Raw genomic sequence first — 14,832 nt, 5'->3', positions numbered from 1 at the left:
ACCAATATTTGTATGTGGAAACCCTGTAAGGGGAAAAACCATAGTGGGAAACCCTACCCACAATCATATGATACTACTACAGATAGTATTTGTATACAAAAGGGGTCTTGACATGCAGAAAGGCCAAGCACCTAGAGCTCACTGCTCAAACACAAATAGGAGTCACACTAACTACAATTGGATGGTTAAATCCAATAATGATGTACTGCTCAAAATAGCATCTTCATATGCTGGATTCAGTACCGGTTCAGTTCTGATATGCCTTTATAAAAACCTTGCTTCACCTTCAAATGTTGTCTGTGTGTATAGCTCTACTTATTCTCGCATATACCTTCTTACAATTCCTTTTTCCAATCGCATATCGATCTTACAAATAAGATCTTACATATATACCATAACCTAAGACCAATTTTAGTAGGTCGGCTCTAAAAGATATTACAATAAAACAATTACAAGTAAATCAATAACCCATGCAATATCTGATTCAACATGTCGGCTTAATGCATTTACAATAACAACAAAATCATTTCCAAAGCGTGTTGTGCTGATCTGGAATAGATAAACCTGTCGGTGCTTATTTTGGACCTATTTGCCAGTAACAACAAATATGCAAACATGAATATACCAATGAACAAATCTCGAAGACAAAGTGTCCAAACAATGTCTTCGACTTAACCAAGTGTTTTGCATGTCATTCCAAGTGTCGGTGAACAATATATCCTGCCGATGTACCAGATACTAGTGACTGTGCATAAAGTCACTTGCTTGTCGGTGAACATTGTCAATCCTCCGAAGTGCCAGAGTTGATAATTTTTAATAGGTGTTGACATTAATGACAAAACCATATCAACATATCCAAAATACCAACAATGATTGTCCTTTTTTCTTTTGTGGCTTTGACTTAGATTGCTTCTTGTTCTTGTTGGAATCTTTGCCTTGACTCCCTTGACTCCCTTGATTAGCCACCAAAGCCTTGGACTTTAAAGACTTGAGAATCCCCATGTTCAACAACTTAGATTGTTCCAACATCAAAATTTCTGTGAAATCATCATATGAAGGCATAGTGTAGGAACTCACTACTGTCAAACGATGAGTTTGGAAGCTAGAAACAAAGGCTGCATATTCAGGTGAAAGCTTGTCCAACAAGTTGAATATCAACTGAGCATCTTTTTTGTCAATTCCACAATCCTTAAGCTTTTCTCTTATCTCATTTTCTTTGGTGGCATAATCTTGGATTGTATCAAAACTCTTGGGATCCAAGTTGGTGAGCTCATTGTCAATCTTGTAGCCTCTAATTTCATCAACTTGACCATACAATTTCTGAAAGATATCCCAAGCCTCTTTGATTGCATAACACTTCTCAATATTAAAAATGGTGTCATCTGATACATGCTTACACAAAGTTCTAAGAGCCATACAATTCTTAGTGAGCCATTCTAACTGATCATTAGGATCAGCCTTGGGATCTAGTGGAGCTGCTATTGTTCCATCTATGTAATGTGTGAGCCCTTTTTCCATTAGTTTGCTCCATGCTTTAATTTTCCAAGATGAATAATTATGTGGAGTTAAAGGTGAAAATTTATGAGGACTCATAGCAACAAGAAATGAAAGAGCACAAGGAAAGAGAGGCACAATCACACAAGACACCCCCCAAATTCACTCAATCAAAGAACCCCCACCCCCACCCCAAAAAAAAATAAAAAATGATGATTTGACACTTTATACTTAGTGCGTGTACAATGGGCCACTTGCAAAAAATGGCAAAGTGGACTTTTTATTTCAACTTTACAATTGTCTCCAAGAGGCCAAAGAGGACTCAAATTAATAATGCAAGAGATCTAAACTAAGATCCAAGCAAATTACAAGTACCAAGTAGGCCAAAACAGACCAATTTCTGATAGTACAATATCCACTCAAAATATCTACAAATTGATGACAAATTATGAAAGTAGACAAAAAACTATGCACTTTCAAAAAAAAAAACACATGAAAAGGAGGTCCTATGATCCCAAATGAAGCCTTTGAAGTTGCAAAATTGAGGATTGGACAAGTACTGCTGAGAGAATCTGAAAATTCTAAAAAACCTATTCACCAAAATTAGACAATAACCAAACCACTGCGGAGAGCATGAAAAATTAGCCCAAATAAAAAAAAATTGCACCCAAAAAGGAGCAAAATTGAGAAAGTTATGAGCCTCCAAAGTTGACTCAAACAACCAAACTGCTCAATAGAGAGGGGTCTAAAATTTTCAAAAAAGGTGTTGACGCAAGCTAACGTCAGCAATTGACTATGTTAAATTTGATGGTCATTTGACCTTCAAAATGGTCATCACACCCTTCTCCCTAGTTGTATGGATATGATGACATGGCGGCCAACTGAGCAGGTGACGTGTTAGAATGTTTTCCCATGGGCCAGTGGTCTCTTGCCACATGGCAGATGTGGGTTCGCCGTAGGGAGGAGACAGGGTCTGACATGGAGTGCAAACGACGATCGAGAGTCAGTAGGGCCGGTGGCAGAGGACGGTGCCGACTGAAGGAGGTCCCGGTAGTAAGTGGCTAGTGGCAGAGGTTGCAGTAGGGGGGTGGCGGGAGGCATGGTCGGTAGGTAGGTCGTCGGAGCCGAAACCGGCGGAAGGTCATCAGTGAGGCTGTGGAGCTGGAGGAACAAGTCATCGGGGGGCCGCGGTACTCACCGGAGGAGTTGTTGCAAGCGGCGGCGGGAGGAGCTGCTGCAAGCAACGTACAACATTCGGACGGTGGTAGCAAGTGGTACGGCCCTGCGATCTGCACAAGGTATGACGCCTGCAAAAAAAAACTCTTTTTTTTTCTTTTTGAAAAAAAATTTGTGAAAATTTATTTTATATATATTTTTTAAATAAATCAAAAAAAAAATCGTAGAATAAAAAATATTTTCCAAAAATCTGTACTGTACTACCTGAATTGGGTAAAAAATTTCTCAAACACCCAAAATTTGACTTTCGCCAAAATAGGTTGAGTTTATACTCGATTTTTATGGAAACGACCTCCCGGACGCAATGGCGAGTTCGAAAATGCTCTAAGATGCCTCCAAAATGTACAATACCTCAGATCCAAAATTAGAAGCCTTCCAAGATGTCTCCCAAAACCAATCAATGAAGCCCCAATGGCTCTGATACCATGTGATATTTTGCCAAGATCAAGGGCACAATGAAAAGCATATAAAAGAGAGACAATGGTATGACAAGAACAAACTGTATTCTCATCAATATACAAATGATAAACTAGATTAACTAATACAATGAATATAGGCCTGCATATATAGGAAAGGCCAAATGGATATGTGAGCACACAATCATGACATGTGGCTCAATGAGAAACAAGGGTAGGTAAGAAAAAGTAGGGGTAGGTAGGAGAAATAATATAATATTCCACAAGAGGTGGATCACCCACTGAATGTGGAATGTAACAGCAAGATAAGACCACAAAAGGTGAAATTTCTCTTACAAGCTACATCCCTATGTGAACACTTCCCTAAGTGTCTCATATCCAAACTACGATGAGATGCATTATCTTAAGTTAACTTAAGTAAAGTGTAATTATATCCTATAAGAATAAATAATTACACCAACAAGTCTTCAAATAAGAGGACCACTCCATCTTTCTCAACACCTGTGGCAAATGTTTCAAATTGTAGTACAAAAAGTACAGTAAAGCAAAGAATTTTAGTAAACTTAGTATCCATCCTAAATTCTATCTAGAAGATGGCTAACATGTCAAGTTGTATAGATTTTACACAGTAAAAACTTTCTCAAGGTAGTCAAAGAGATACAAATGAAGTAGACAAAGATATTTCATGATTTATAATTACAAATGATCCATTCCAAAACATGTCATGATTTATATTTACAAACGATAAGTACTTATTAATGATGAACGGGATTTGAACATGTTGTATAAAAGAGTGGCCATATTGGGTAATGGTCTCATCGATGTATCTTCTTCATTTACCACATCTGCTGCCATAATTGAAAAATTGAACAAGCTTTAACCCTTATAGATCTTAGCTTCTCTTCCCTGCGAGCCACTAGTACCCGATTAGTTCTTCTTTTGGCATGCTGATAGGCAATTTTCTGCAACAAATATAATCTTAAACACTTGTCAGTTTATTTCTTTCGATTGTGTAGAAAAATTGAAATAATTCTATGTCTAAAAATAACCACAGAGAATTGTGGTACTGATGATAGAGAATCTACTACTGCACTGAGTGCACTATACAATATACATCAATGTTTTTATAGTAAGCACAGATTTAATAGATCTCCATTTGTATTATGGTGATTTGTTTTTCTTAATCTTTTTACCACGAAATGAAATCCTTCTTGATTACCAATCAAATATTATCCCTATGGATAACATTGCAATGCATAATTTTTATCCGGAAAACTTTTAGAGCAGATGGGGAAAAAAACAATGGCTGCTTCAAGAGACCATGACTAGACCTCTCGTGGTTTCTTCCCCCCCCTGCTCCATAGATATTCTCTCCAAAATGGACTGAAGAATCGTCATCCTCCTAAGTCTTTTTCAAACCACCAGCATAATCCCAACCTTCGCAGTAGTCCTCATTTCCAGAGATCCTCTCAGCAGGCCATCATCTAGAGCTTTCGGCCATTTTCTTCTATGGAGTTTCAAGGCTTAAATTCCTGGGCAAAGAAAGTTGCGACGGGCTCAAATTGCATTCCTATTGCAGCCTGTAATAGGAGTTTTGTTACTACCAAGCAACCTCTTTCTTCCAAGCAGCAACCTCAACACCAAGGACTGCAAAACCATTGTCCCCTTATAATAGGGCTACCCCACAGGGATTCGCGTGCCATGGGCTTGCCCAATAGGGGTTCGCATGCCACGAGCTTACCAAATAGGGTTTCGCATGCCACAAGCTCTAGAAATGCCCTAACCTCTTCACCTAAACCTTCCTTTGAGCACAAGGTTCAGAAATGGTCTAGGAAATCTATGGGAAGTAAATTGTTTGTGCTTCCTTCAGATTCTTTAAATCCCTCGCTTGCTCGCCTCAATGAGAATGCCTTCTTTGTGAAATGGTGTGGCATTGGTGGGACAAGCAAAGACATTCTGAAATTGTGAAAATCTTCTTTCCCAGATCTTATAGTAGTTAGACAATTGCATAATGACTTCTTGTTCATAGAATGTATGGACGCGGCACTAAAAAAAGCAATCACAAAAGGTAGCCCTTTGTTCTTTCAAGGCTCCAACTTCCACTACCTTGACTGGAAACCAAGATTCGATCCAGCTCAGCATAGATTCAAGAAAACTCCTATCTGGCTATCTTTGGTAGGCCTTCCATCTGAATTCTGGTGTACAGAGTCACTCTTGAAGATTGCTGATGCACTTGGTTTTTTGATAGGGATCGAAGCAGACTTCATTGAAGGCTAGAATGGGGATATAGCAAATATTTATGTAGAGATTGACCTCTCCAAAGGCTTTTACAGTGAACTTGAGATCATTTCGGAACTGGGCAGGTGGAAACAAAAGGTGATAAGATTGGGTAATGGAGTACCTGGCAAATGCTTGCTAAGGAACCAAATAGTTAATAATAGCTCCTTGGCAGTGTCTTTGGGAGTGCTCAACCTTCCTCTTCAGCACTCAGAACCATGCATTGTTATCTTAGACTCTCAAAAGAGGACCTTGGATCGGGATACTGCACCGGACCCAGCAGTTGAAGTATCGGCCCAAGCTTTATCAAAGCCCCTTCACCAGCCCCTTTGTAGTGTCTCAAGTTCTCTCCCAGTCTCAACTGATGATCCTATTTCCCTGGCTCCCCACCCTCCTTGCTCTTGTTTGTGTCTTAAGAATAAGCCTATAGACCTAGATCCCCCGTCTTCTCGCCTCTCTCCTCAAGGTTTACAACCCTCCCCTTTTAAGCATCCACCTCTCATTTTATCTCTGATTGCCAAGCCTCAATCCCAAAAGGTTGTTAGAAGTTTGTTTGGGCAAAAAAAAACCCTACTTTGAGCAGAGGAGCCTTCAATATTTTCTCACAACCTCCAAATAAGGTTTCCAAAAGGAAAAGTTGTGTTAAGCGCAAGATCTCCAGGGGCTCACTCCACACAGCAAAATCCACTAAATGAAAAAATATTCATCTTTCAAAAAATTTACAAGAGGAGGAGGTTATCGAAGAGGATCTTAAAGCAGACATGGAGGAGAATATTGAGACTTTTTTATCAGAGGGTGAGATTTCTCCTTCTTCAGACCATCCTCCTCCCAAGCATCATTTCAACCTCTCAGTGAAAATCCCTTTCCCCTTTTTGCTCTCCTCGCCATTTGAGTCAAACAGTCTGGATTTGCCTATGGATCACGATGCTCAGAATCTACTGCAGAATCTCATGATAGGAGAGGAAGATCAGGATGCAATCTTGGACACCCCATTGGCAGTTCTATACTCACAGATCAAGGAAAAAAGGAAGCTAGGGCTCCATCAGAATCAGGAGGGCATGGAAAAACTGGACTTTGGCTCATCCCCACCCAAAAAGGGCCTCAAGTCTCTCATAGAGACTAGATCTCAGGATGCAATGGCGGAGAATCAATCTAAACTATTGGATCTATGGAAAGTAGGGAAGGGAAACCCCCTTCTTGAAAAATAATGAAAATCCTATCTTGGAATGTTAGGGGCCTCAATGCCCCTAACAAACAGAGGGTGATCAAAAGACAGATCCTTTTGATCAGCGCAGACTTAATCCTATTACAAGAAACTAAATTGGAGGAAAAGCTAGCAGTTGCCTTTGGAAATGGGATTAGCACCTTGTTCCAAGCTGCTCTCCAAATGATAGTAGCATCAGAAGGAGCCTCTGGAGGACTAATGATAATTTGGAAGTCCTCTCAAGTAAAAGTTGAAGGCATTGCATCTAGCAGGGATTGGATGATTGCCAAAGTCACCCATCTTCAGCCAAACACTTCTTTCTTCATCATCAATGTATATGGCCCAGTGTCCCCACTCAAAAAGAGACTCACATGGTCCTCTTTGGATGGAGTCTTGACCACTTTATCTGAGGAACAAGTTTTTATTAGGGGTGATTTTAATGCTATTAGGAGTGCTTCAAATAAGAGGGGATGAATCATTCACTTAGGGAGTGCTCAGTAGGATTTCAATAATTGGATTGAAAGGAATGGCCTTCTGGAAATAGATTCAGGAGACACCTTCACATGGACAAACAGAAGGAAGGGTTACAGTAATATAGCAGAAAAAATAGACAGATTTTTCTGGCAAGGGGATTTGACTCATTTTCCCTTCACTCCCTCCTGCAATGTTCTCCCTTGCTCAGGCTCGAATCACTACCCCATTTTGCTCTCTTTAAAAGGTTCTCAGGGTTCATCCAGAACTCCCTTTAGGTTTGAAAATATGTGGATGAAAGAGCCAAAATTCCTTACACTGATAGAATACTAGTGGAAGGAAGGATCTTTTGAGGGCTCAAAACTCTTTTGCTTCATTGCAAAGCTAAAACTAATCAAATAGAAACTGCTCCAATGGAACTCTCAACATTTTAAAAATATCTTCTCATCAAAAAGACTCATAGAAGATCAATTAGCAGCCCTAAATGATAGGATTATCATGGTAGGTATGGATCAAGAATCCTTTCAACAGGAAAGGTCCCTCTTATTGGAGTATGAAGACATCCTTTCTAAAGAAGAAATCTTTTGGAAGAAAAAGTCTAGGGAGAACTGGCTCAGAATGGGGGACAAAAACACAAAGTTTTTCCACAACGTAACAAAAATCAGAAGAAGCAAGAATTGGATATCTAAACTGCAAATTAGACATAACCAAATCTGAGAGGATCCGGAGGAAATAAAGGAAGAGATTATCTCATTCTACTCCAATCTTATGAACAACAATGAAGGATCTCATTTGCTGGACCAAAAGAAGTTGTTGTCTAGGATCCCCAAGATTATATCAGAAGAACAGAATCAGATGTTAAATGAGAAAATAAAAATGGAAGAAGTATTCCAAGCTCTAAATCAACTCCCCTCTGGTAAGGCACTAGGGCCGGACGGCTTCCCTATGGATTTCTATAAGAAATGCTAGCATATTGTAGGTCAGGAACTCTTGGAAGCTCTAGAGTGCTCAAGAAGATCAGGGAAAATCCTTAAAGAGGTAAATAATACCTTCATAGCTCTCCTTCATAGCTCTCATTCCAAAGAAGGAGAAGGCAGAAAATCTTGGAGATTATAGGCCTATTTCCCTATGTAACACAGTCTATAAAATCCTCTCAAAAGTGATGACAAACAGACTAAAACCTCTCATGAACAACATCATTTCAGAATAATAGACTGGGTTTGTTCCTGGTCATTCAATCCTTGATGGAGTGATCGTAGCGCAAGAAGCAATCCACACCCTTCAAAGCACAAAGAGGCCAGGTATGATAGTAAAGTTAGACATTTCAAAAGCTTATGATAGCGTAGATTGGCGTTTTCTTTGCAAAACCATGCAAGCTTTTGGCTTCGATAATCAATGGATAAATTGGGTATTTGAGTGCATTTCCACACCCAAATTTTCAATTCTGGTTAATGGTAAACCAATGGGTTTCTTTTCTTCCTCAAGGGGCATTAGGCAAGGGGATCCTCTTTCTCCCTTTCTTTACATAATAATGGGGGAGGCTCTAGGAAGGGCAATCAAAGCTAGTCATTACAACCATAAGTTAGAGGGAATCAAAATAACTAAAGACTTTGTAGTTACACACCAACAGTTTGCAGATGACAATCTTCTCTTGGGGTCAGCAAAGGTAAAGGAAGCCACCCATCTCAATCAGATCTTAGAGACGTATGGCAGGGCTTCAGGCCAATTAAGAAATAAGGAAAAAACCAAAGTCTACTTCACAACTCCAATCTCACTACAAACCAGAATTCTCAGAATTCTAAATTGCAAAGAAGGATGTCTTCCATGCACTTACTTGGGCATTCCAATAGATCAAGGTATAAGGAACTCTACTTTCTAGGATCCCTTAAAACTTAAAGTTGAACAAAGTGCAAACTCATGGAAGGGCAAATGGCTATCCTGGGCGAGAAGACTAGTGATGATTCAAGCAGTGATCTTGGCCCTACCAATCTACTTACTATCTATACTATCCTTAACATCCAGTGCCAATACCTTCATAATCAAGAAGATGAGAATTTTTTTTTGGCAAAACACCGAAGAAAAACATAAAATTGCTTTAATAGCTTGGGACAAAATTATCAAGCCCAGATCAATGGGTGGTTTAGGCATCAAGGACTTTAAACTGCAAAATAAAGCCTTAGGGGATAAACTAGTCTAGAAATTCATCAAAAACCCTAATGCCTCATGGGTTAGAATGCTGACAACAAAGTACCTCCTAGATCAGAATCATCTTAACATCCTCAGATCAGGCAATTTCCCCAAAGGGTCCAGAACATGGAACTTCATCATCTCCTGTAGAAATTTGGTTTCAGATTCGATTTCCTGGGATATTCATGAGGGCTCGGCTAGCCTATTCTGGGAGGACTCCTGGGGCAGTTATCCACCTCTAGCAAATTTAATCCATATCCCTGCAACAAAACATTGGTTCAAACAAAATTGGGGCTCCAGAGTTAGAGACTATCTGGAAATGATGGACGTGTGGAATCCTCAATGCTGGAGATGGAAATCAATGGAGAACTTGCCAATTCCAAGGGAGGATATAGATGAACTTTTAGGTCATCTAGAAGCAAGAAACATCAGCCCAAGAGGAGGAGAAGACTCTCTTATCTGGTCGCCTTCCAAAACAGGACAGTATAACTCAAAAGATGGCTACAGAATTCTAGTTAGTCCTGCAGAGTAGAGAAATCACAATATACCCTTGAAGATGTTCTGGAGTCCCAAAGTTATTCCGAAAGCAGGCATTTTTGCATGGTTGGTAGTCGAAAAAAAAATTCTAACTGCGGATAAGTTCACAAGAATGGGCTATGAAGGCCCCTCAAGATGTATTTTGTGTAAAGCTCAATCAGAGTCAGTGGATCACCTTCTTTTGAATTGCCCTTTTGCTTACAACTGCTGGAGATGGCTTTGTGCCAGATTGGATCTGATCATAGCATTGCCGAATGAAATCAAATCTCTGTTTCAAAGCTGGCCCCTTCATATTAAGGAGAGCTCTCTGAGTCAAATTTTGGAAGTTTCTCCTTCATTTTTAATTTGGGAAATATGGAAGGAAAGGAATCGCAGGCTATTTGAAGGTAAAGCTAGGAGATAGGAATCAATTTTGAACTCAATTGAATCGGCAATAGTGGATTCAGTGAACTGCAGAACAACCTTTTCTTTGGACCAATCCAAGGTTTTTTCTTCTTGGGATGAAAATATAAGGTTAAAGTGGCAAGGCATCATTATCCCTTCTTCTTCTCGCCAAAAAACCAATGCAAGAAAAGATGTAATCTGGTCCCCCACAAAGCTAGATTGGGTAAAATTGAACTTTGGTGGGGCCTCCAAAGGCAATCTTGGCCCTTCCAGAATAGGCTACGTTATCAAAGATCAAACAGGAGCAGTCATTGGGAAAATGGCAAAGCCAATCCCTCCAGACACCAATAACATAACAGAGTTCACTGCTCTGTGACTTGGATTGAAGGACTGCATCAACCATGGCCACAGAAATGTCTCAGTGGAAGGAGACTCGGAGATAGCAATAAATGCCATAAGAAAAAAGAAAACCCCTAATTGGAGGCTCCAGGCATTATTGGAAAGAATTCTAGAAAATTTGAACAGCCTTGAACTTTTTGAGGCAAAACATATCTACAGGGAAGCGAATGAAGTGGCGGATGCCTTATCAAAATCAGCAGCTCAAGGCAATTTCATTCATTGGTGGTCTCACAGTCAACTTACTGGTAATGCTAATCGGACAAGCTAACTAGATCTGTTCATTCGGGTTTTGGGGCCGCTCTTTGCCAGCAGGTTGGTGGATCGCAGAATTTAAATTCGACCACCTATGACCCGCTCATTTTTGGCGGTTGACCTCAATGGCTATATCCCTTCTTCAGATTAAGTGCTCATTTAAGCCTGGGGTTTATGGTGGGCCTGGGTTAGCCTTGTTAAAAAAAAATAATAATAAAAAAAAATTAAAAAAATTGCTAAATCAAATTTCGCCTCCACAAAAATGGGAAACCCGAAGCTCCAGCTAGAGAGCGTCGTCACTCAGTCCTTTGCATGAGTTGTCCGCACGTTAATCTTTTCATCTGCACTTGAGTAGATTCGGCTTGATCTGGGCATTTATTCTCCGCCACCTTCGCGCGAGCCTTTATTGCATCTCCAATCTTCATTATTACTTGTTGAGTCGTGCACCCGAATCTCCTGCTAAAGCGTTCTCCTCTCGCTTATTTCTTTCTTTTTTGCATCTTTTGGTTTTTCTCTCTAGTTTCTATACTCACCTGTCCTTTCATTTGGCCACCATGTCTGCTGAGCCTCCGTTTGGTTTTATCATGAGCATTTACCCAAGGCCTACCTCTTGCTTCGGTGCAGACACTCCTATCTCACTCGGTGCCTCCACTCGCCAGGTTTCCTTTAGAAGGATAATGGATTTGAGACTTAAGCACCTACTCATCCATGCAGATCCCCCAGCTTTACTTGCAGTTAAATTGATTTTGGGTAGTGCCCACTTGAGCAAGGACGAATACCCGCGAGACAGTACCAACATATCATCCAGGTTTGTGGCTTCTTTGCTGGACCAGAAGCTACCCAAGCAGTCGGTTTGGGATCTCACTAGGGAGCTATTCCCAACGGAAATCCTCCAAGAATTTCAAGAAATTCTGAATAAGGCCCTTCATGACTCTAGTGCACCCCGACCAAGTGACAGGATACTCTTCAATGCCCATGGAGAGCTCATTAAATACTACCCATTCCTACTTGACCTGAAGGGTAAAGATTTGGATAGACACAAAGTCTTTGCTAGCGTAGGCCTGAGCTATCTCAAGTGGAGATTCTTAGGAGATGACCCAGAGGCCCAAGGTAAAGAAGAGGACCTCTTTCAGTTTGCAAGGTTAAACAGAATCTTGCCCATGAGAGCTGCAAAAGCAGAATTGCAGAGGTGGCTCGAGTAGAGGTCGTAGGTGCGTGGGTCGTGGCTGGGATCTTTCTGCAGGCAGTGGTCGTGGTCGAGCTAGAGGTCGAGCAAGAGTGGAGATGCCGCAACCCGACATTCCCACTGCAAGCTAGGCACTTTCCTGTTGACATTTTAATTTTCATACCTGATACTTAAGCATAAATTTGTATATATTTTATTTTGGCTACGTAACTTCAGGTTTAAATACTCTGGCTCTAGGCAGTTATCTGCCATTATCGTTTACAGTCTCTTTTATCCGTACTATTAAATTTTTGTTGGCCCTGATAAAATGGCTAAAGCATAAGCCCAATGGCCTCCAACCTTTTCAAGGAACTATGATATGCTGGTTTCCCTAAGAACAGGTGGGCTTTGAAAGTTATGAATCTCAGCGAATAATCTCTGTATTTAACCTAAATTAATATAAATTTTGGCTCTGCCTTTATCGATCAAAAAAAAAACATTGCAATGGCAAACTATTTTCTTTAAATTCATCTCTTTTGCTGATTGGTTCTCCTTCCCTGTAGACTCCCCTTGAAAACTAAAGAAAGTTGTATAAATTGATTTTAACAGCATATTCGCCTTTTGACCATTTTAGGTTTTTTTGTGCCACATTCCAACAAAGTAAATAGAATAAAAAAGAAAAGAATTGAAGGGACAAGAAAGGGAGATATCAGATATCTATAAAACGAATGGAATGGGGAAAATCTTTGCCATTATAACAAAATTCAAATCAAAGGACAAAAAACAGGGTATGCCTAAGCCAAACCCCACTGTTCTATAAATATATTCATAAGAAGGGTGTTGAGATATCTAAGCAATCTAAATAAGAATTCATGAAGAAAAAAGAGAGAAACTACTTGATTTATGAGATTTTGATGAGATTTTCATGGAAACACATCTCATTGCAGGGAAATCTTCCTTTCATTAGATTAAGTAGAGGGCTTTTAATTTCATGAAATTATTTATTCGAGTAGATATGTATTACTCAAAGTGAACAGACTTATAGTTGATTATATCAAATGTTACGTAGGTATTAGCTAAAAATTATTATAGCTCATGTACATGTTGTAGGAACATTGCATAATTTAAGACTGGGTATTATTGCCTATACATAAAGGGGATTTACAGTATCAAGGTTTTGCTAGTTTTCACTTGTTTGAATACTCCAAACCTCTAATTTGTTTACTTGTCTTCTTTTTGAGATGGATCTTCATATGTTAGTTTTGACTCTGTAATTAATTTTTAAATCTACAAGGTTATTCTCTTCCCACTTATTGTTTAAATCCTTTTATTTTAGGCCTGCAGTACTGTTCATCTTCCATTAGTATGAATTTTTTGTACTACTGCTTCTGCTAGTATGGATTTTGTTGGTTTAAATTTGGGAATGGATTTATGAATGTTTTTGTATTGGTTTTGATATTAGATTGTTTATGATTTATTGATTTCTTCTGAAAATTGTGTTCTGATAGATTCAACCAGGTTATTCTCTGCCCACTCCCTCTTTTTTCTTGCTGGAATTGATGAAAAAAATGGACAACAATTAATAATTGTAAAGAAGATGGGAGGCAAATTCGACATCTGAAAGGTTGGTTTTCATCTTCTTCCTTTGGTCTGAAAAGTGGGAGATTTATATATTTTATTGTGGTGAACGTTGGTGAAATATTGTAAGATTAGGAATCTTCAAAAAAAAAATGAAAATGAATTCCAACCCATTTACTCTAGTGAGCCTTCAAGCACCTAAATTAGAATATAGACCTAGACGCACACCATTCTAGTGGGCCTAAATTAAAAAGCATCTTACCTTGATTGACTGTATTGCCAAGAATCTCTCTCATCCTTGGAGTCATAAATCTCACATCACTTCCAGTTAGCAATAGTGCCTACAATCATGATTAAGAGGAAATGGAATTTCAAATTGTTTATCATCATCATTCAATATATAGTTAATAACACTTGTTTCAGTCATAATAGTGTTCCCATTAATGAAATAGAACATATTTTGAGTGAGGGTTTAATTCTTCAGTGTGAATAACATTGTTTACCGATCTTTCTTCAGTTATACCACAACAAACTCCATGTTTCCCGATCTAGCGATCTAGATCTGATATGGTATTTTCTAGTAATGGCTCCTAAGTTTAAATATGAGCATCCAAAAACTTGTAAAGATTAAGAATAAAAGATAAAATTTGAATAGTATTCTTCTCTGCTCACATTACCATTTGCTACCTCCACCATATCAGGATCAGATCCACAAATGCATAATGAGAACGAGTGGTTACATTTAATAAGGTCAGGATAATGTAGTAGAGCATAAAGGCTAAAAAATGGACGATTGGTTCTTTGTTAAAATCGTTTATGTAAACTCTACACATTTTCAAACCCAAATAGCAACTATTTGTAATTGAACCTTTGAGTAGGCTAAGATGTATGAGAAATTAGATCTGAACTTGCTAGTGGTGATTTTAGTTTTAGGACAGTATAAATAAACAATTTTGTGCCCAGTTATGATTTTAGTAAAATTCAATTAATGCGAAATATCAATTGCATTTCTTTTTAATTGCGAAAGTCCTCACCATTCCATCCGCTTGGTCTTGCATAGTCTACGCATCTGTTGTTCAAATCTGCTCGAGACGATATGTTGAACCACCTAAGCATCCATGCTCAGAACAATAAGTCTACCATAAGGGTGATTGTAAAGCAATCCATGAATTTGGGATTGAGGTTATCACCTATCCCAATTGTTGTTAATGTCTTGTGCTGTCCTCCAGTTA

Source organism: Cryptomeria japonica, chromosome 9 (genome assembly GCF_030272615.1).
Source record: "Cryptomeria japonica chromosome 9, Sugi_1.0, whole genome shotgun sequence".
NCBI classification, from domain to species: Eukaryota; Viridiplantae; Streptophyta; class Pinopsida; order Cupressales; family Cupressaceae; genus Cryptomeria; species Cryptomeria japonica.
Note: the sequence above shows the minus strand (reverse complement) of the source record.